This window comes from Eulemur rufifrons, chromosome 8, assembly GCF_041146395.1.
Source record: "Eulemur rufifrons isolate Redbay chromosome 8, OSU_ERuf_1, whole genome shotgun sequence".
NCBI lineage: Eukaryota > Metazoa > Chordata > Mammalia > Primates > Lemuridae > Eulemur > Eulemur rufifrons.
In genome coordinates, this window is record NC_090990.1 from 27,506,758 (window position 1) to 27,529,040 (window position 22,283).

Below are 22,283 nucleotides of genomic sequence, written 5' to 3' on the forward strand. Positions count from 1 at the left end.
GGGACAGACACCCCACCGCTTTCTTCCCCCTCCAGTAGCCAGAGGCAAAGTCAATGTGGTCCACAGGGGTCAGCGCGAGGCACAAACAGCCGGAAAAAGGAGATTTACGAGTCACGCAGAAATGGCCACTGAAGCCGAGGGAGTGGATGAAGTCACCCAGGGAGAGAAATTAGAGAAAGAAAAAAGGAGGACCTAAGACAGCACTCTGGGGGTGAGCCCTTCCCTCCCTGTTATAAAGGGTCACGGGTCACGGCTGACACCCCTACAACAATAGGCAGGTTAACGAGAGAAAAGTAAAACAGATTAATTACATGCACACATGTGCTCGGGAGTCACAGAAAATAGGACCTCAAAGGAGGGCAGATGGTTCATGCTGAAATATCTTTTTCACTGGAGAAAGGGGAATGGGGATTGTAGGGGTTAATGATTTTCAGGGGAAATAAATGAGCCCAATGAACTAAGGACCGGGACCCCAGTTTCTCTGGACTCTGGGGAAGGTGGTGACACAGGGTATGGGGCAGCAAGGGAGGAACGTGTGCCCAGCAAAGGTTGTCTTATGCAGATGAAAACATCTCAGGGAATCCCAGAGCTGCCCTCAGGAGGAACAGAGGGAGCCTGGGGTTGAGTTAATCCTTCCTAGATTGGACAGGAGAGCGGCCTCCAAGGGACCCTGGCTGTTTATTTCCCCAGTGTAGATTTTTCTCTGCAGATGTGAATCTCCTCCACAAAAGGGCAGCTTTCCAGGGCTATTCCTGTCTGCAGGCTATCTGAATAGCCATCTCAAAATATGTCAAAGAATTATATTTTGGGGTGAAATATTTTTGGTTTCCTTTAACACCAACAAGAGGCAGACAGAGTATGGAGGAAGGGAAAGGGAGAGGAAAGGCCAGAACTGAGAGCCAGGCACACTGTGCCCACAGAGATAGGGCAGGGAGGCAGGACTCAGACAACTACTGCTGGGGACAGAGTGGCAGGCTGAAGGGGGAGGCTGGGGGTCACCTGGGGCACCAGGGACAGGCAGCTGAGGCTTTTTATAGGGAGCCCATACCTACATCTGGTGTAGGGAGCTGCACCGTGCCCACATTTTCTAGCTAAGGTAGGTGTCAAGGTTACCTGCTAGGAGTTAGAGGAGAGAAGTTGGGTGGAAGATTGAAGGAAATTGTCAACTGCTTGAGAAAAAATATAAAAAAAACAGCTGAGAGGAGAGAAAAGGGACAAAGCAAGGTAGAGGCTCACAGAGGGATGCCAATAACCTAATCAGAATGGCACAGACCAACAAGGAGGCAAGAATGAGGGGCCCTCAAGGAGTGAGAAACTAGGGAAATCAGGTCCTGTCCTGAGTGAAATGTCAGTAAGATCAGTGCAGCGTCGGTGTGACCTGAGGTGGATGCCACCAACAGCCGCTCAGCTCCCAACACTGGCCATGGCTTCCACGTAAGATGGAAAATGTCTACAGAAAGAAGGTACTGCTCAAAAGGGCTGTCAGGCAAGTGCCGAGAGCGTCAGGACGCAAACACCGGTGGTGCTGGGTCGCAGAACTGTACAGGGGAAGGTGGCGGTGCCGGGTCATCTCTAGCGCCCAGTTATCCCCGGCTGTCAGAGATACCACTGACTAGCCCACCCCTCCAGCCAACCTCCCTCCCTTGTCATGGTTTCATGCTCAACAAGCTGCTTCCTAATTGGTTTTTTGGTTTTTGTGGTTTTTTTTTTTTTTTTTTTTTTGGCTGGGTAACTGATTATTTATTTATTTATTTATTTTTTATTGGTTTATCTTCTATTTCTTTTCTTTTTTTATTTCAGTATATTATGGGGGTACAACAGTTTAGGTTACATATAGTGCCCTTGCCCACTCCCCATGCTTCCTAATTTTGATTCGGCTTCCTAAACTGTGTGATCTCAGAGAGACAGGGTGTCTGCTCACACCCAATGCACGCACAAGTTACGGAGCTCTTAGAGGGCAGAGGCTGTGTCTTATTTAGCTCTGTATCCCCAGCACCCAGAACAGGGCTTGGCATCAAGTTTGGTTCAAAAAGGTGTTTGTGGCTGGGCACGGGGGCTCACACCTATAATCCTGGCACTTTGCAAGGCCGAGGCGAGAGGATCATTTGAGGCCAGGAGTTTAAGACCAGCCAAAGCAACATAGTGAGACTCCATCTCTGTAAAAAATTTAGCTGGGTGTGGTGGTGTAGTCCCACCTACTGCACCTGTAGTCCCAGCTACTCGGGAGGCTGAGGCAGGAGGATCACTTGAGCCCAGGAGTTTGAGGTTGCAGTGAGCTATGATGATGCCACTGCACTCTAGCCTGGACAACAGAGCAAGACCTTATCTGAAAAAAAAAAAAAAAAAAAGATACTTGCAAAGCAGATCTGGAGGAGGCTGATATGCACTTAAATATTTGTAAATTAATAAATTCTCATTTAGAATTTGTACATCAGATTCTTGTGAACCTCATGAATGTGAATCAGTTCTGAGACACTGACAAGCTCACATTTCTAAGCTAGCAAAATTCAGAGCTTGACCCTGAACGTGGGTGAATTCACCAAGATCATGTTTCTTTGGAACCAGTGAACAATCTTCTCTATTGCAATGCTACCCCAGCAAGCACCATCCCTGTCCATTCAACCAACAACACAAGGCCCAGAGGACCTTTTCCGACTGGAAATTTTCATTTGAAATTTCTGCAGAGGCTGAGGCAGGAGGATTCCCTTGAGGTCAGGAGTTTGAGACCAGCCTGAGCAAGAGAGAAACCCGGTCTCTACTAAAAATAGAACAATTAGCCGGGTGTGGTGGTGCACGCCTGTAGTCCCAGCTACTCGGGAGGCTGAGGCAGGAGGATCGCTTGAGCCCAGGAATTGGAGGTTGCTGTGAGCTAGGCTGATGCCACAGCACTCTAGCCTGGGTGACAGAGCAAGACATTGTCTCCAAAAAAATTCTACAAATGGTTGTGTGGCTTTTTGTTTTTGTTTTTCTTTTCTTCCAGCAGCTCTAGCTGCTCAGGCAAAGAACAGAGAAGGAGGGTGGTAAAATTGATTCAGATTTGGGTGCTATAGAAACACAAATGCCAGGTCCCCACAACTCCCTTTCTCTGAAAACTTCCCCTACCCACACCATTCCTCAGGGCTTCAGCTGCCTTATGTGTATTCTGTGACCAGCATTGCTCAGTGATTAGACCAAGAGGCAGGACATTTGATCCAGGCTGGGCCAATCAGTTTCCCCTTCCTAAAAATATACAACCTCTGCAGATAGACCTTACTCTGTCTCTTCTTGTAGCTGAAACTAAAAGTAGTAAACCTGGGAGCTACAGAGAGTTCCTTGTGTGGAGATGCAAAGTCAGCTAATCTTCACGGCACTCTGAGTTTACCACCATCATAACACCTACTACACTGTATTTAAATTATCAGTGTCTGTGTCTTTCTCTTTCCTTGGTGAGGGACATGCCTGAGATTGTGAGTTCCTCAAGAACAGCAACCTTCTTTGTTTCGTCTTTGTATCCATGCAATTGCATATAAAATCTGACACAAAGTAAAAAACAATAAAGGGTTGTTGAATTTTCAAACTGAGGAGCATAGAATGGTTGTAATTCCAAGGTTCCCACCTTCAGCAGAGTGAAGTCTTGCCCGGGCACCCGCAGGTGTTAGGGCATGTCTCTGGCTTCTAGCCACCAACCTCCTGTATGAATCCTTATCCACAGTGGACGGTAAAACTATAGGTGAGTCACTAGAAATGCGAAAAGTGACCTTGGGAGAGCTCCAAGGCCCCAGGGAGTCAGGACACTCAATGGGAAGCAAGATAAACTCCTAGGCTGCATGACGTCACTGCCTTAGCCCAGATTCCCTGGAGCTTGTTTCTCAAAGGCCGAGTGCCCTCCTACGTGTGTTAGATGATATGCAAATGTATGTATCCCAATAAATCAGCTTTCCTCTGGATTTTAGCATTATATAGACATCTAATTCAAAGGAATTATGGGTTTTTAAAAATATATTCTGTTTATTAAGTATGATATACTAACAGTTCACAGAAAACCCAGTACAGTAGAACTTATAAGCAAAACAAAACAAAACAAAACTAGGTAAAATATAAAGAAAATCTTTTTTTTTTTTGCTTAGATTTACCTTTTATGGATACATAAGTTTTTACATATTTATGGGGTACATGTGAGTATTTGTTACATGCATTAAATGTGTAGTGATCAAGTCAGTGTATTTGGGGTATCCATCACCTTGAGTATTTGTCATTTCTATGTGTTGGGAACACTGAGAGGCCTCTCTTCTGGCTATGCTGAAATATACAATACATTGTTGCTAACTGTAGTCACCCTACTGTGATAACATTAGAATTTGTATCTTCTATCTAAGTATATGTTTGTATCCAGGAACCAACCTCTCTTCTTCCCCACCTCCGACCAAGAAAATCTTTTTTAATGCATGACTAACCTTGGCTGGAATGTAAATCCCTGGAGAAATCCAAGTAAACAATTGTGAGAGTGGGATTTTCCCTGGGAGCATATTAGGATGCCTAGTGGTCTCAAGCCTGTGATTTCAGGGCTGTGAAGGTAAGCAAGAGACAAAAGGTAAATCCTGGGCCTTAACAAAGCAGGAAGTAGAATTGGAGCACAAACCTGAGCCTCCTCACCCCCACACTCCCAACTAACACCTTTACTGGGTAAACTAAAAAACAAAAACAAAAAAAAACTGCTATACTAAGGTGACAGTAGGGATGTGTCTCAGCCTTGGATCAGAGTACAGTAAGAAACAAACAAAAAATGGACTCTGCTGAGAATTTTCTACTCCATACTGCCACTCGCATGTATTTAGGCAGAGACATAATCACATTGTCTGTGTAGTTCAAAAACACTCTGAGATGAAAAGTCAAAGTGTTTCTGGATTGGTAGTGCCCCTAAGGCACCTGGCAGAAGTGAGCCTAATACTTTGAAAGGATGCCACTAAACCCAGACCTCAAAGATTTCCCACAAAGTTTCAAGAAGCATGGCTCATAATGAGAAAAAGAAAAGTATCTCATACATAACAGCTATGATATATCAATTAAAAAATTGAAAAATGAAGTATCTCACCACACAAGGAAACAAGCCCCTAAAACAGAAACTACCAACTATTGAACCACACTTATAAAGGTCAGATATTGTTATTGTCATACATAGAATATAATTTAAGTATGTTTAATATATTGAAATAAATCAGAGCGAATGAAAAATACAACCAAGAAAAAGCTATCAAAGTTAATCAAGCAGATTTCACAAAGAATCAAACAAAATTAGTAAAAAATAATTGGCATTAAAAACCTATTGGAGGCCGGGCGCGGTGGCTCACGCCTGTAATCCTAGCACTCTGGGAGGCCGAGACGGGTGGATCGCTGGAGGTCAGGAGTTCGAGACCAGCCTGAGCAAGAGCGAGACCCCGTCTCTACTAAAAATAGAAAGAAATTATATGGACAACTAAAATATATATATACAAAAAATTAGCCGGGCATGGTGGCGCATGCCTGTAGTCCCAGCTACTCGGGAGGCTGAGGCAGTAGGATCACTTAAGCCCAGGAGTTTGAGGTTGCTGTGAGCTAGGCTGACGCCACGGCACTCACTCTAGCCCGGGCAACAGAGTGAGACTCTGTCTCAAAAAAAAAAAAAAAAAACCTATTGGATGGGTTAAATCACAGATTAAAAGTGAGAGAAAAAATTAGTGTTAGAAGCTTGGTGTGAAGAAGTTACATAGAGTATAACACAGAAAGAAAGAGATGGAAAACATAAAACAGAGGTTTAAAAGTCACAGAAGCCAGGTGTGGTGGTTCACACCTGTAGTCCCAGCTACTGGGGGAGGAGGAGGAAGAGGCCTGAGGCTAGAGGATCGCTCAAGCCCAGGAATTCAAGGCTGTAGTGTGCCATGATCATGCTTGTGAATAGCCACTGCACTCCTGCGTGGGCAACCCAACAAAACCCCATCTCAAAAATGAACAAACAAACAAGACACAGAAGAGAGAATAAGTGCAATGTACATCTAATCAGAGTTCCAGAAGGAGATAATAGAACAGGGATTAGCCTGGCGTGGTGGTGCACGCTTGGATTCAGGCTACTTGGGAGGTTGAGGCAGGAGGATCACTGGAGCCCAGGGGTTCGAGGCTGCAGTGAGCTATGATGAAGACACTGCACTCTAGCCCAGGTGACAGAGGGAGACCCTGTCTCAGAAAAAAAAAAAAAAAAGAAGAAGAAGAAGAAGGAAAGAATAGGAGAGACAATATTTAAAGAGATAATTACAAAAATATTTCAGAACTGATAAATGATATCAACTAACAATCAGGAATCCAAATAAGGAAAAGTAGGATAAGTAAAAATAAAATCATAACAGTGAAACTTTAAAATACCAAAAACAAAGAGAAGACTTTAAAAGCAGAGTCCACCGAATTGTACACTTAAAAATGGTTAAAATGGTAAATTTTATGTTATGTATATTTTACCACACACATGCACACACACACCAAGTTATGGGAAACAGGTCAGCAGTTCTAAGTTAAAACCTTTGGTTCTCTTTGTATCTTGTGGCATAAGAAGCTTCAATATTGTGATCTCAGCCAGGCAGTCCCCTCACCCCTTGTAATAATTCCTCAATTTACCTTGGTTGGTTTTCTGGCAGTTTAAGTGTTCCTGAATTTTGCTAAAGAATTTTTTTTTTTTTTTTTTTTGAGACAGGGTCTCACTCTGTCACCTGGGCTAGAGTGCAGTGGCGTCATCATAACTCGCTGCAATCTCAAACTCCTGGGCTCAAGTGATCCTCCTGCCTCAGCCTCCCGAGTAGCTGGGACTACAGGTGTGCACCACCACACCCAGATAATTTTTCCATTTTTTGTAAAGACAGGGTACAGACAGGGTCTCGCTCTTGCTCAGGCTGGTCTCAAATACCTGACCTCAAGTGATTCTCCCACCTTGGCCTCCCAAAGTGCTAGGATTACAGGCGTGAGCCACCTTGCCCAGCCGGGATCTGTCTATTCTACATTTGTGCACCTGTGAACTGTGTCTTTCAAGCTTGTGGTGGAAGAAGCAAAAACCAAACCAAACAACAACAAAAAAGAACTCTGCTAGAGTCCCTGCATGCAAGTTACATGCAAAGCAGAACACAGAAGAAGCTATACAGGAACTTAAAACTTATCAGCACCTTAATGTTCTCAAATAAATTAAGTCTAATAATCTTTCCTTCCAGGAGGCTCTGGGCTTGTGTGTTTAAAAAAAAAAATGAGTGTAGGCAGGGCATGGTGGCTCACACCTGTAATCCTAGCACTTTGGGAGGCCCAGGTGGGAGGATTGCTTGAGGCCAGGAGTTCAAAACCAGCCTGAGTAAGAGCAAGACCCCGTCTCTACTAAAAATAGAAAGAAATTTAGCTGGGTGTGGTGACACACGCCTGTAGTCTCAGCTACTCAGGAGGCTGAGGCAGGAGGATCGCTTGAGCCCAGGAGTTTGAGGTTGCTGTGAGCTAGGCTGACGCCATGGCACTCTAGCTCGGGCAACAGAACAAGACTGTCTCAAAAAAAAAATAAAAATAAAAAAAAAATTTAAAAAGTGAGTGTAGGTCAAGTTCAATTGCAATGATTTTTAATTCCGTATTCTCTTAGGAAGGGATCTAATAATATTTTTTCTTTTGTTTAAACATTTTAAGTAAAGAACTAAGGACCATTCGGCTGCAGAACATTCAGACTCTTCTCACTGATGTATCCTCACCCACCTATTTACTTTAATTTCATAGAGTTTGTCTGAATGGACTTGAAATTTAATCTATCTCACCTTCAAAAAGAGGAACAACTTCTTTCTCCAGACCATGGACCTATTTATCTGATGCTTATTCTAACTAAAGTTCATGTAGTTTCCTCCTTAACAACAGCAAGCATCTATATAGCACACTTTGCACTCTACCAAGTGTTTTATGTATATATTAATTCATTAATCTTGAGGTATAGAGAAATTAATTAATTCTAGCTGGTGGGTGGTAGAGCTTGGCTTTGAAGTCAGGTAATCTGGTACCAGATCCTGCCTCTCCTTAGCAGAGTGCTGGTTAGGATTTCCAGACCATGTTTTGCATAAGAAGCATTGGTTGCTATGATGGATTAAAGATGGCTATAACTTCTTTGCCACCGTTCCCGTTGAGAGACGAATCTATTTCCCCTCCTCTTGAATCTCGGCTGGCCCTGTGACTTGCTTTGACTAAAAGAATGTGAGGGGATTAATGTCGTGTAACTTTTGATGCTGGACCTTAAGAGATCTGCAGCGTCTGCTTTTGTGCTCTTGGAACACTCCCTCTTGGAACCTGCTTCCCTGCTGAGAGAAGACCATGCCACGTGGAGAGGACACAGGAAGGATCACTCAGGCACTCTGGTCAATGGCCCCAGCTGAGCTCCCAGCCACCTGCCAGCATCAGCTGCCAGTCAGGTGAGTGAGTCTTTGGATGTTTCGGCCCATCCCAGCCTGGGATTCCTGAAGCCCCAGCCAATACCGAGACGGGGAGAACTGCCCAGCTAAGCAGTTAACTCCCAGAACTGTGAAAGATAGGAAATAGCTGTGGTGGTTGTTTCAAGTCACTGAGTTTTAGAAGCATTCATTATGCAGCAACAGATAACCAAAACAATTGTTGATAATAGAATCCCTGAAAATGAAGTTGAAAGGCAGCCAACTAAACTTAAGGGAATTGTACTGCCAGGAAGAAAAACCACAAGGGCCGCTGATTATGCAACCCCTAAGGCAATCTCCAGTCTCAAATATCAATACCTTCCCAGCAGAAGGAACGATGCTAAGGTGGGACAGTTCCCCAAAGAGGAATTCTCTCCAATCCTCCTCCCAAGGAGTAGCTCTAAGGGACCCTGAACAAGGAGAATCTCCTACTGGTCATGACCAAAGATGACCAGATCCTCTAACCAAGGAATTCACCTACCCACTGGAGGGAACTGACTGCTACATGGGGCTGCACAGGTTGTTCAGTTCACAACTACAAAAGGCACCATTTACATAGGCTATTGCGTGAAAGATATGCGGCAGAGTTTTTTTTGGTTTGTTTTTGTTTTTGTTTTTGTTTTTTTGAGACAGAGTCTTGCTCTGTTGCAGGGCTAGAGTGCCATGGTGTCAGCCTAGCTCACAGCAACCTGAAACTCTTGGGCTCAAGCAATCCTCCTGCCTCAGCCTCCTGAGAAGCTGGAACTATAGGCGTGTGCCACCAGACCTGGCTAATTTTTTTTATTTTTTTGTAGAGAAAGGGTCTTGCTATTGCCCAGGCTGCTCTCAAACTCCTGGGCTCAAGCGATCCTCCCACCTCCCAAGGTGCTGTGTTTACAGGTATAAGCCACCGCTCCCAGCCCCAATCTACTTTAAATAACCAGTGACAGGCCAGGTTTGGTGGCTCATGCCTGTAATCCTAGCACTCTGGGAGGCCAAGTTGGGTGGATCGTTTGAGCTCAGGAGTTCTACACCAGCCTGAGCAAGAGCGAGACCCCACCTCTACTAAAAAGTAGAAAGAAATTAGATGAACAACTAAAAATATATAGAAAAAATGAGCCGGGCATGGTGGTGCATGCCTGTAGTCCCAGCTACTTGGGAGGCTGAGGCACGAGGATCGCTTGAGCTCAGGAGTTTGAGGTTGCTGTGAGCTAGGCTGACGCCATGGCACTCTAGCCCAGGCAACAGAGTGAGACTCTGTCTCAAAAATAAATAAATAAATAAATAAATAAAATAACCAGCGACAGAGAAGAGTCCTAGAGAACCTAACACCAGGACAGTCTGACAGCAATGAGAAATCCATTTCTTTTTTACAGGATCTTTGTTTTTAGAAAATCTTTATTTTCTTTAGCTGCGAAATATTACAAAATATTTAAACAGCACAAACATATAGAAAGTAAAAAATGAAAGTGTCCCTCAAGTCTATTTCTGAAAAGTATCTACTATAAATAGTTTGCATATCTCTCTATTATCCATCTATCACTATGAGTATATATGTGTATAGTTTTTATGGCTTTGAATTCCTTCCTCTACATCATTCTAAGTTATTTGTTGGCCAGAGTATTGGGTTTGAATTTGTCTTGCATCCCTGTAAGCTATTAAGGCTAAAGCCACAGCCCTAATTAATTCCTTAAATCTCGTGTCTCTACTGAGGCTACTCAAAGCAAATAAACATGCCTGATCTAACTATGTATTGCCAGCCGTTGGTAATGGACTCTTGAAATTCAAGCTCCTATATTCCCTCTTGGATTCTGCCAAAATTCTCTAGGCAATTTCTGCAATTTACTCTGCATGTATTCCCTACTGCAGTTAGATCCTTTGTTTTTGTCCTCCCAGACTCCTCTCTCTTTTCTGTTCACAGACCTGTGATCTCCCTGGACCACAGGAATGAGAGCATAAGCCAAGGCAGGTTAATCAGCATTTTCCCTGAGACTTTTCAAAGCTGAGTTAAGAGAAAGCTGCTTCTTTCCTTTCTGGTTAAAAAAAAATTGTGGGCCCAGACTTGAAGCCACACAGGCAGGTCAAATTTTTAAATGGAAAAAAAAAAAAATTGTGATTAGTGAGTGAATTCAGAACTGCTGGTGGCTACAGATCCACCTTCATGGTGAAGTCAGATTTATCCTTCAAAGCAACTCCACTGTGTACTAACAAATTTTTCTTTTTCTTTCCTAGTCTTTCTTTTATTTATTTATTTATTTTGTTTTGAGACAGGGTCTTGGGCTGGAGCACAGTGGCGGTATCGTTATAGCTTACTTCAAACTCAAACTCCTGGGCTCAAGAGATCCTCCTGCCTCCCCCTCCCAAGTAGCTGGGATTACAGGTGCCAGCCACCATACTTAGCTAATTTTTTCTATTTCTTTTGTAGAGAGGGGGTCTCCCTCTTGCTCAGACTGGTCTCAAACTCCTGGCCTTAAGCAGTCCTCCCACATTGGATTACAGGCATGAGCCACGACATCCAGCCAAATGTTTCTTTTCTAGAAAAATTATTTATTTATTTTCATAAGGAAGATTAGGGTCTTAAGTATTAATAAATTTTTCTGGCCAGGTACGGCTGAGGCAGGAGAATCCTTTGAGCCCAGGAGTTTAAGATTGCACGGAGCTATGATGATGCCACTGCACTCTAGGTGGGATGACAGGGAGAGACTCTGTCTCAAAAGAAAAATAAATAAATTAATAAATAAATTTTTCTAACAGCTTGTTGACATATAATTCACATACTAGGGGCAAAGGCCAGTTGAATTGTTTATTATACAACTGGTAATATTCCCCCTTTAGCCATATAAGGTAATATTCACAGGTTTCAGGAATTAGAAAGTGGGTATCTTTGGCGGCCATTATTTAACCTAACAGGATAACAATGGAACATACATGACAAGGCTATTGTGAGCATTACATGAGTTAACACATGTAAAATTTGTGTGTAGATAGCCTTCAATAAATGTTGGCTATTGTTTTTAGTATTCATTTCTATAATGCCCCTTGTGTTTTGGCCATCTCATGTCTGAACATCCTTATCCATTTTATGGACCTCAGTGGGATGCAGAAGCCCAATTAGTATTACAGAAGTTAAAAGGAGGCAAGTATTCTCCTCACCTGTCCCCTGTCATCTAGGCCATGGCTCATAACCAAGGCTTGGCCAGTAAGATGCTCACGCCTGGAACACTGGAGTGTCTTGTAAAGACTTAATTTGAGATTATTAAGGGGTACAACAATGAGATCAAGAGTCTGACAGCAACAAGTGTCCAGTGGGGGCGTTGTGGTCATACCTTTCTCATGGCGAGGTGTGATCAAGGCTGTCTAGCTTCTTTTGGCCAGACAAATGGCTTTCTGTTCATTTTCCACTGCTGCTTCTCCTGTTTTCCCTTCCTTTCAATGAGCTATATCATTCCTTCTGAAAAATTCCTCTTCTGCCTAAGTTATCCACTTTTGGCTTCTATTGTTGCAACCAACAACCATGATTGGCATTCTGTTGGAATTCTAGTGGCCTGATGTTTGTGGCAGTTAATTAACCATGATTGTTTGACTTCTGGATGATAGGGCCCTGAAGGTGAGTCTTTGAGGACTTGATTAGAACAATTTCATGGCATTGAAAAATGTAAGAAAGATAGTGTTAATTGGTTACATTATGTCACCTACAGCAAGCAATGAAAATTTCTGGTTTAGATTTCCCAATTCAAAGAAAATTTTTAAATTTAGAACCATTGTGAAATGTGGCAGAAAGCCCTTCTGCCTGTATCCAACACTCTGGGACTGTTGAACATCTGATTCAGAATGTAATTAATTTTAACCAATGGTGCAGGGACAACTGGATATCCACATGCAAAAGAATGAAGTTGGACCTCTACTTCACACCATACAAAAAAATTAACTCAAAATGGATCACTGACTGAAATGCAAGAACTAAAACTGTGAAACTCCTAGAAGAAAACATAGGAGTATATTTTCATGACCTTGGGTTAACAACGTTTTTTTTTTTAGATACAAGATCAAAAGCACAAGTGACAAGAGAAAGAACAGATAAGTTAGAAAACTAAAAAAACACAATTTTTATGGAAAAAATAGATACATTTTACAAAAGTAAAAAAAGATTTTTTTTTTTTTTTGAGACAGAGTCTCACTCTGTTGTTGCCTGGGCTAGAGTGCCGTGGCGTCAGCCTAACTCACAGCAACCTCAAACTCCTGGGCTCAAGAAATCCTACTGCCTCAGCCTCCAGAGTAGATGGGACTACAGGCATGTGCCACCATACCCAGCTAATTTTTTTCTATATACTTTTAGTTGTCCAGCTAATTTCTTTCTATTTTTTTAGTAGAGACGGGGGTTTCACTTTTGCTCAGGCTGGTCTTGAACTTCTGAGCTCAAACCATCTGCCCGCCTTTGCCTCCCAGAGTGCTTGGATTACAGGCGTGAGCCACCGCACCCAGCCCAAAAGTAAAAACTTTGTTCTGTAAATGATACCACCAAGAAAGCAGAAAGACAACCCACAAAATGGGAGAAAATATTTACAAAATCATAAGGGACTTGTTCAGAGTATATAAAGAACAATAACAACTCAATAATAAAAGACATATATCAATTAAAAATTGGGCAAATGATTTGAATAGATTTTTATTCAAAGAAGATACACACATGGCCAATAAGCACATGAAAAGATGCTCAACATCATTTATCACTGGTCATTAGAGAAATGCAAATCAAAACCACACCCATTGAATCAGAATTTCCAAGGGAGGAAAAGACAAAAAAATAAAAAACCACACCCATGGGATATCAGCCTCACCTCTGGGGAAGTAAGGGGGAAAGGACATTGAGTTCAACCAATGACTAATAGCCGACCAATGGCCAACGCTTCAATCAATCATGCTTACATAATGACTCCCCACTACAAACTCTGAACACTAAAGCTTGGTATAACATCCTGATTGGTGAACGCGTTGAGGTGACATGAGGTTGATATGCCCTGATTCCACAGGGAGAGGGCACTTCTAGAAGCTCTGCGTTTGTAACCCTCGCAGATCTCACCCTACGTGTCTCCTCATTTGAATAGTCCTGACTTGTATCCTTTATGATAAAACTGTAATTGTAAGTATATCACTTTCTTGAGTTCTGTGAGTCACTCTAGTGAGTTATCAAACCTGAGGGGGTATGGGAACCCCCAAATTTGTAGCCAGTTGTTTAGAAATGTGGATGGTCTGGGAATGCCTGAAGTGTGATGTAAGGGCAGTCTTGTTACAAACCATGCCCTATAATTTGTGGGTTCTGTGCTAACTTTATGTAGCTAGTGCCAGAATTTTATTGCAGTCCACAGTTGGTGTCAGAATCTTACCTTATGTGGCAGAAGATGTTAAGTAAGTTAAAGATCTTGAGATAGGCAGTTCATCCTGGATTATCCAGGGGGGCCCTAAATACAATCACATGTACCCTTATAAAAGGGAGGCAGAAGGAAATTTAACACAGACAGAAGAGGAAAAGGCAATGTGACAACAGAAGCAGAGACTGGGATGATGCAGCCACAAGCTAAGGAATGCTGGCAGGCACCAAAAGCTGGAAGAGACAAGGAACAGATTCTACCCTAGAGCCTTCAAATGGAGCACAGCCCTGCCAATGTCTTGGTTTTGGCCCAGTGAAACTGATTTTAGACATCTGGACTCAGGAAGTGTGAAAAAATAAATTTGTGTTGCTTTAAGCCACCAAGTTTGTTATATTACAGCAGCCATAAGAAATGAATACGTCCCATTTATAGATGAAACTGAGTCCTAAAGAGGTGAATAAACTTTCCCAAAGTCCTGCAACAAAGCCAAAGTTCACATCCAGGCTATCTGGCCTCAGAGCCTGTGCTCCTAATGGCTATGCTACCCTGTACCTAATGGAAAAAAGATTCTCACTGCTCACCATCTTGCTGTGGCGGCACATTCACTTCCTGACAACTTCTGAAGGTCTGTTCCCTGCAACCCCACTCCTGGTGCTGATTTCTGCATTATAAGCTCTTTCAGGCCAAAGGAAACAGAGGCATCCCCAACTTACCTCAGGAAATGGGCTTCATGTTTGTAAAGATTCGTAGAAAAGAAGCCTAACAACCATCTCTGCCTGAAGAGTTGTTTTGTGAAACTAAAGGCTTTTTCCTTGTCATTCAGGATACAGCAACAGCTCTGAATAGCAACTGCTATCATCATTCCTCACCCCCACCCACAGGTTCCTGCCAAAGCCACTCCTCCCTTGCTCTGACCCAGCTCTTCTCTGTCCTTGCCCCTGCTTCTTCCCGCTGGATCTACTGATGGCTTCTCTCTGTTCTTCTTCCAAATCCCTCTTGATCTCTTCTTTCTTCCAGATGCATCTATCTCTGCTTACTGCCTTTTCTGTCTCTTCTTCTGTTTCACTCATAGTCTAATGCCTCAAGAAGGACATGTGTAGGTGGATCAAGTACTGTCCAATATCGTGCCCTTGTTTGTCAGAACTCTCATTCTGGACCACCTCGTGGTATTTAGAGTCCACTCAATGAATACAAAAGAGCTATGTAATAGTTATTTATTTTAAAATGTTGATGTCTGCAATATACTAGAATTTCTATTCTTTGCAATATTTAATCTTAGGATGAAAAAATGTAAATGTCAACTTAAAAATATGCAAGGGGATACATAATTTTTTTCAAAATTGTTTTAGAGGACATGCACATAAAACATTTGGCTCTCGGCCCAACTTTTTTTCTTTGTTGGAGTCCCATAGCAAATACTGCAAAGAAAGACTGTCAGCTGAAAAGTAAAGGAAAACGGAATACAAGCCCTAGCATTGGTGGAAACACTCTGGCTTTACTACTAATAAGAGCTGTGCTAAGCATGTGAGATACTTTATCTCAGTTAATTGTGACAACTAACTGGTGATGCACATTCACTTGACAGATGAAGAAACTGAGGCTCAGAAAGGTTGTGACTAGCTTAGGCTTACACAAAGTAGTGCATAACAGAGCTGAGATTTGAACCTCTATCAGCGTGATCCCCACGTCTGTTTTAATCATATCACCCTACTAGTTGGCAGAGAAAAGAGAGGCTTCCCCTGTCTACCATCGCTGGGAATGGTAGTAGCTACACCAGCTGCAACAGCAGTCAGAGCCACACCAGCAGAGAGGAGGCTCAGGAGCAGGTCAGGGAGTGATGGCAAGAAGATCCAAGGCTCTGCGGTACCTGTGGCCAATCCCCAGATTCTGTAACCTGTGTCAAAAGAAGACGGAGTGACCTCTGGTGGCCTAAGAGAAGCCACCATTTCTATACCATGTTGAGAGCTAAGAAGGGAAGGGAGGCCTCTGCAGTCTTGTCATGTTAAGTACAATTGTCCTTAATAAGTACAATTGTGATTAATAAGGAAGGGGCAGGGGATGGGGGAGGAGGTGCTGTTACATCATTATTCTTCCTTTGCTCCGTGCTCCTTTGGCATTCATGGAATTTAGCTATACCTCTCTTTTCCTCTCCTTTATTTATCATCCTCTATCAACTTTCTACTCACTCCTCTTCAATAGTAACATAGTATAGTGGCCAAGACTCAGACTTTTTGAATCCTGGTCCTACTCCTTACTACTGTGTGGTCTTGGATGAATTATATAAATTCTCCAAACCTTAGTTTCCTCTTTAAAATCCTACCATGTAAATTTGCATAATTCCAATTCATTCTTTTTAATAGCTGCATTAAATGTACCCTAATTCCTTCAATCACTACTTGAATGATGAACATTCTCTTTAATCTCACTGTTTAGCCAGTGCAAACCATGCCGCAATAAACATGCTTATAAAGGTATTCCAGTGCCTTTCTTTCTTTCTTTTTTTTTTTTAGGCAGAGTCTTGCTCTGTTGCCCGGGCTAGAGTGAGTGCCGTGGCGTCAGCCTAGCTCACAGCAACCTCAAACTCCTGGGCTTAAGCAATCCTACTGCCTCAGCCTCCCGAGTAGCTGGGACTACAGGCATGCGCCACCATGCCCGGCTAATTTTTTCTATATATATATTTTAGTTGGCCAGATAATTTCTTTCTATTTTTAGTAGAGACAGGGTCTCACTCTTGCTCAGGCTGGTCTCGAACTCCTGACCTCGAGTGATCCACTCGCCTCAGCCTCCCAGAGTGCTAGGATTATAGGCGTGAGCCACCGCGCCTGGCCTCCAGTGACTTTCTTTTATAGGATGCCTACCCTAAAGTGGGATTTGTAGATGAAAGGATATATTTTTATTTTATTTAATATTTATTTATTCATTTATTTATTTAGAGACAGAGTCTTGCTCTATCACCCAGGCTGGATTGCAGTCTCGTGATCTTAGCTCACTGAAACCTCAAACTTCTGGGTTCCAGTGATCCTCCTGCTTCAGCCCCTTGAGTATCTGGAACTACAGGCATGCACTATGCTTGGCTAATTTTTAAATTTTTTGTAGAGATGGGATCTTGCTATGTTGCCCAGGCTGGTATTGAACTCCTGACCTCAAGCAATCTTCCCTCCTCGACCTCCCAAAGTGCTAGGATTATAGGTGTGAGCCACTGCACCTGGCATATTTTTATTTTTAATAGCTGTTGCTGGAATGCTTTCCCAAAAGGCTGTAACAATTTGCAGTAATATATGATAAGTTCTCTTTGTCAGCGATCTCACCAGCAATAAATGTTAACTGAATTTTTAAACTTTCACAGTCTGATAAATAAAACAGATGTCTCATTATTACTTTAATTTGCATTTAGTCCCCTTGTCAATCTGTAGGAATTCCTTCTGTGATAAATATTAACTCCCTGTCCTCTCTATTGCATTTTTACCTCAGATATGTTGCTCATTTATAAACTTACTTAAAAGGTTTTACTTAGTCAAATCCATTTGACTCTTTAACAACATGGGGCTTAGGAGCGCTGACCCCCCTCATAGTTGAAAATTCATTTATAACTTTTGACTCCTCAGAACTTAACTACCAATAGCCTACAAAGCTAGGCGTGATGGTGTGCACCTATAGTCTCAGCTACTCAGGAGGCTGAGGCAGAAGGATTGCTCGAGGCCAGGAATTCAAGGCAAGCCTGGGCAATATAGCAAGACCTCATCTCAAAAAAAAAAAAAAAAAAAAAAATAGCCTACTATTGACCGAAAGCTTTACTGATAACATAAACAATTGGTTAACACATATTTTGGATGTTGTATGCATTATATGCTGTATTCTTACAATGAAGTAAGCCAGAGAAAAGAAAATGGTATTAAGAAAATCATAAGGAAGAGAAGAGAATATATATTTACAGTACATAAAATGGAAGTGGACCATCATAAAGGTTTTCATCCTTGTCATCTTCAATAAAGTAGACTGTGGAGAAGTTTGCTGCATTTGCACCAAACAGATCTTAGCCTATTGCTTCCCACCTTAAATCCTGGCGCTTGCTTATCTTCCTTACCAATAAATGTCCTTTGTGGCATTTTTTTCCAGAATAGGACACTTTCATCTGTATTCAAAATCTATTAGAGCAGATATCCTTTTTCCTCAATGATTTTCTCAATAGCATCTGGGAACTTGGTGGACAGAAGCTGCTTCTCCTGCTAGATTGACATTTTAAAAAACAAACCTCTTTCTACAACTAATCAAACCATCCTTTGCTGGCATTAAATTCTCTAGCTTTAGATCCCTAACCTTACTTTTGCTTTGTCATATAATGACTTCACTTTTCCTGGAATTTATTTGTTTATTTATTTATTTGTTCATTTTGAGACAGAATCTCATTCTGTAGCCCAGGCGAGTGTCAGCCTAGCTCACGGCAACCTCAAACTCCTGGGCTCAAAGGATCCTCCTGCCTCAGCCTCCTGAGTAGCTGGGACTATAGGCACGTGCCACCACGCCCATCTAATTTATTCTATTTTTAGTAGAGATGGGGGTCTCACTGTTGCTGAGGCTATTCTTGAACTCCTGAGCTCAAGCTATCCTCCCACCTTGGCCTCCCAGAGTGCTAAGATTACAGGTGTGAGCCACCACACCCAGCCTTTTTCTCAAATTTAGATGTTTAGGTCTATAGGTGTGCCTTCTTATAGCAATCCTGCACCCACATAAAAGCTGCATTTTCAAGATGAGATAAAAAGGAATTTTGCAAAAAGTACAAGGTTTTAGTACCCGCTGGTGTAGCTGCAGCAACAGCTTCAAGAATTTCCTTTTCCCAGCTGGAGCAAGAGTGAGACACCATCTTTATTAAAAAATAGAAAAAAAATTAGCCACGCAACTAAAAATAGAAAAAATTAGCCAGGCGTGGTGACACATGCCTGTAGTCCCAGCTACTCGGGAGGCTGAGGCAGGAGGATCGCTTGAGCTCAGGAGTTTGAGTTGCTGTGACGCCACGGCACTCGCTTGGGCAACAAGTGAGACTCTGTCTCAAAAAAAAAAAAACGAAGAAGAAGAAGAATTTCCTTTTCTTTTTTTAACAATGGTCCTTACACTCGATTCATTTATCTTGAAATGGCGAGCAATTGCAGCTACAGACTTCAATCTATGGTACATATCAAGCAATTTAACTTTATCTTGTAATGTCATGAGTTTGCTTCTTGAGAGCACTTCCAGCATCACTAGTAGTACTTCGTACGGGTTCCATGGTGTTATTCAATTTTATGATATTGCACTAAACATGATGAAAAATGCACAAAAATACACAAGAACCATGAGAGATCACTTTTTACTGCAATATGCAATTTATTGGAGAGACCAACTGCTCATGCAGAGATGATTAGCGTCACACAGCTTTTTAAGTGACTACTCGTAACACTTGAGCTCACTACAATACCACCAGGAGGCGGCTAAGAAGTTATTACAGTAGTACAGTATGCACTACAGTTAATTTTATGCAGTTATGATTTGATACTGAATTTTTACATTTAGTTACATTTCTCTTGACTGTGAATGGCTGAATGGTGCCACGTAGGGTCTGTGTTTGTGTGCGTAAGTTTTGATAAATTTTAACTTTTTATAATAGATTTATGTATATTTTATGACAGTAAGTGATAAAATAGACTATGTATATTTTATGTACTCATGACATACCCAACTTTTTCTAATTTTCTTGATATTTCTAGGCTACACCATTCATATTCAAGTTTTTTCAAAATGTTACAAATCCCCCCAAAATTTTCCAATATATTGATTGAAAAAAATTCATATATAAGAACACCCACACAGTTCAAACCCATGTTGCTCAAGAGTCAACTATAGTTCTTTCTTTTCTTTTATAACAGCTGAGTTTGCTATCTTGGTTAAGATGGTCTACCTCACACCTAGGTTGTACATGTGGTTTCCTATATTTTACTCTAGGATTTTTATTATTTTATGTTTACATTTAAATGTAAATGTTTAAACCATCTTGTGAATTGATATGAGATAGGGGTCAAATTATTTTCTTCCATAAGAAGAACCAGTTAAATAGCATCACTTACTAAATGAACCATTTTTTCCCTCTATGACAAATGACACTATTGCCATATGCTGAACTCTCTTACATGCTAGGATCTAGTTCTAGATTTTCTATTGTTTTCCACTAATCTATTTCTATGCCAATGTTACATTAACTTGATTACGGTAGTTTAATGAATGTTTTGATATCTAGTTAAACAAATAGTTTCCCTTCACCGTACTTCATTTTCATACTTTCCTTCATTTATTCTAGGCGAAATTCTTCCATATGGATTTAAGATCACTTTAATGATTTCTTTAAAAACTGCCCACTAGAATTCTAATTGAAATTACATTAAATTTTAAATAGTTTTTAAACATTTTTGTTTTTGCAACATTGAGTTTTCTTATACCAAAACAAGTAACTTTCTATTTGTCTAGCTCTAACTTTATGTTGTTCAATAAGATATTTTATGGCCCGGCGTGGTGGCTCACGCCTGTAATCCTAGCACTCTGGGAGGCCGGGGCAGGAGGATCACTTTCAAGCTCAGGAGTTCAGGCGCAAGAATGAGACCCCGTCTCTACTAAAAATAGAAAGGAATTATATGGACAACTAAAAATATATACAGAAAAAAATTAGCCAGACTGGGTGGCGCACGCCTGTAGTCCCAGCTACTCGGGAGGTTGAGGCAGAAGGATCGCTTGAGCCCAGGAGTCTGAGGTTGCTGTGAGCTAGGCTGACACCACGGCACTCTAGCCCAGGCAAAAGAGCGAGACTCTGTCACACACACACACACACACACACACACACAAAGAAGTGTTCTCTTTTTCATTGCTTTTTTTTTTGAGAGTCTCACTCTGCCACCTGGGCTAGAGTGCTGTCTCGTCAGCCTAGCTCACAGCAACCTCAAACTCCTGGGCTCAAGCGATTCTCCTGCCTCAGCCTCTCAAGTAACTGGGATTACATTACAGACACGCGCCACCACACCCGGCTGCTTTTTTCTATTTTTAGTAGAGACAGAGTATCGCTCTTGCTCAGGCTGGTCTCCAACTCCTAAGCTCAAGCAATCCTCCTGCCTCAGCCTCCCAAAGTGCTAGGATTACAGGCATGAGCCACTGCACCCAGCCCATAAATGTCTATTAAATCAAATTCACTTATTCAATTCTTCCTTGAGCCCGTTCCTCTATGTTCATGCCCGTTAGTCAGTACTAAATCTGTTTAATCACAATATCATTGTATTTCTATCAAGTTCTCCTTGCGGCCGGGCGCGGTGGCTCACGCCTGTAATCCTAGCACTCTGGGAGACCGAGGTGGGCGGATCGTTTGAGCTCAGGAGTTCGAGACCAGCCTGAGCAAGAGCGAGACCCCACCTCTACCAAAAATAGAAAGAAATTATATGGACAGCTAAAAATATATATAGAAAAAATTAGCCGGGCATGGTGGCGCATGCCTGTAGTCCCAGCTACTCGGGAGGCTGAGACAGGAGGATCGCTTGAGCTCAGGAGTTTGAGGTTGCTGTGAGTTAGGCTGACGCCACGGCACTCACTCTAGCCTGGGCAACAGAGTGAGCTCTGTCTCAAAGAAAAAAAAAAAAAAAAAAAAAGTTCTCCTTGCCTTTCTAACAGTTTTTGCTTTATATATTTAGCTGCCAGGTTGTTTAGCTTATGATTATTAAAGCTTCCTAAATTATGCCTTTTTTATTACATCATTTATCCCATTTAGTGCTTTCATTGTAGATTCCTCCTGATATTCATGTTGCCTCTGCTACTTCTCCTTTATTTGCATTCTCAAGGCATGCCTTGCCCACCCTTTACTTTCAATTTTTCTTTATAATTGTATTTTAAATCTGTTTCTTATAGACATTACATAGTTGGGTTTGTTTTTAACTCAGTCTGACAGTCCCTGTCTTTCAGTGGGATAATTCCGTTTATTTACATTTAGTGGCAATTGATAACACTTTAGTTCTGCCAACTTATTCTATGTTGACTATTTTACTTTGCTGATGCTTCTTTTTTAATTTTCCTTGCTTTTGCTGGTTTGATCAAATTACCATCTGTTCCCTTTTATCTTGTTAATTTTTGAGTTCTATATTTTCCCACTTTATGTTTATGACATCTTTTCTCTCCCTATGCTTATTGCTGAATACATACTTTTCTGTTTTATATGTGTGTGTGTGTGTGTGTGTGTGTGTGTATATATATATATAATATAGCCTGGGCAATAGCGAGATCTGGTCTCTACAAAAAAATTTAAAAATTAGCCAGGTGTGGTGGTGCATACCTGTAGTCCCAGCTACTTGGGAGGCTGAGGCAGGAGGATCGCTTGAGCCCTGGAATTGGAGGCTGCAGTGAGCCATGATGATGCCACTGCACTCTAGCCTGAGCACCACAGAGCAAGACTCTGTCTCAAAAAAAAAAAAACAAAAAAAAAACCAGG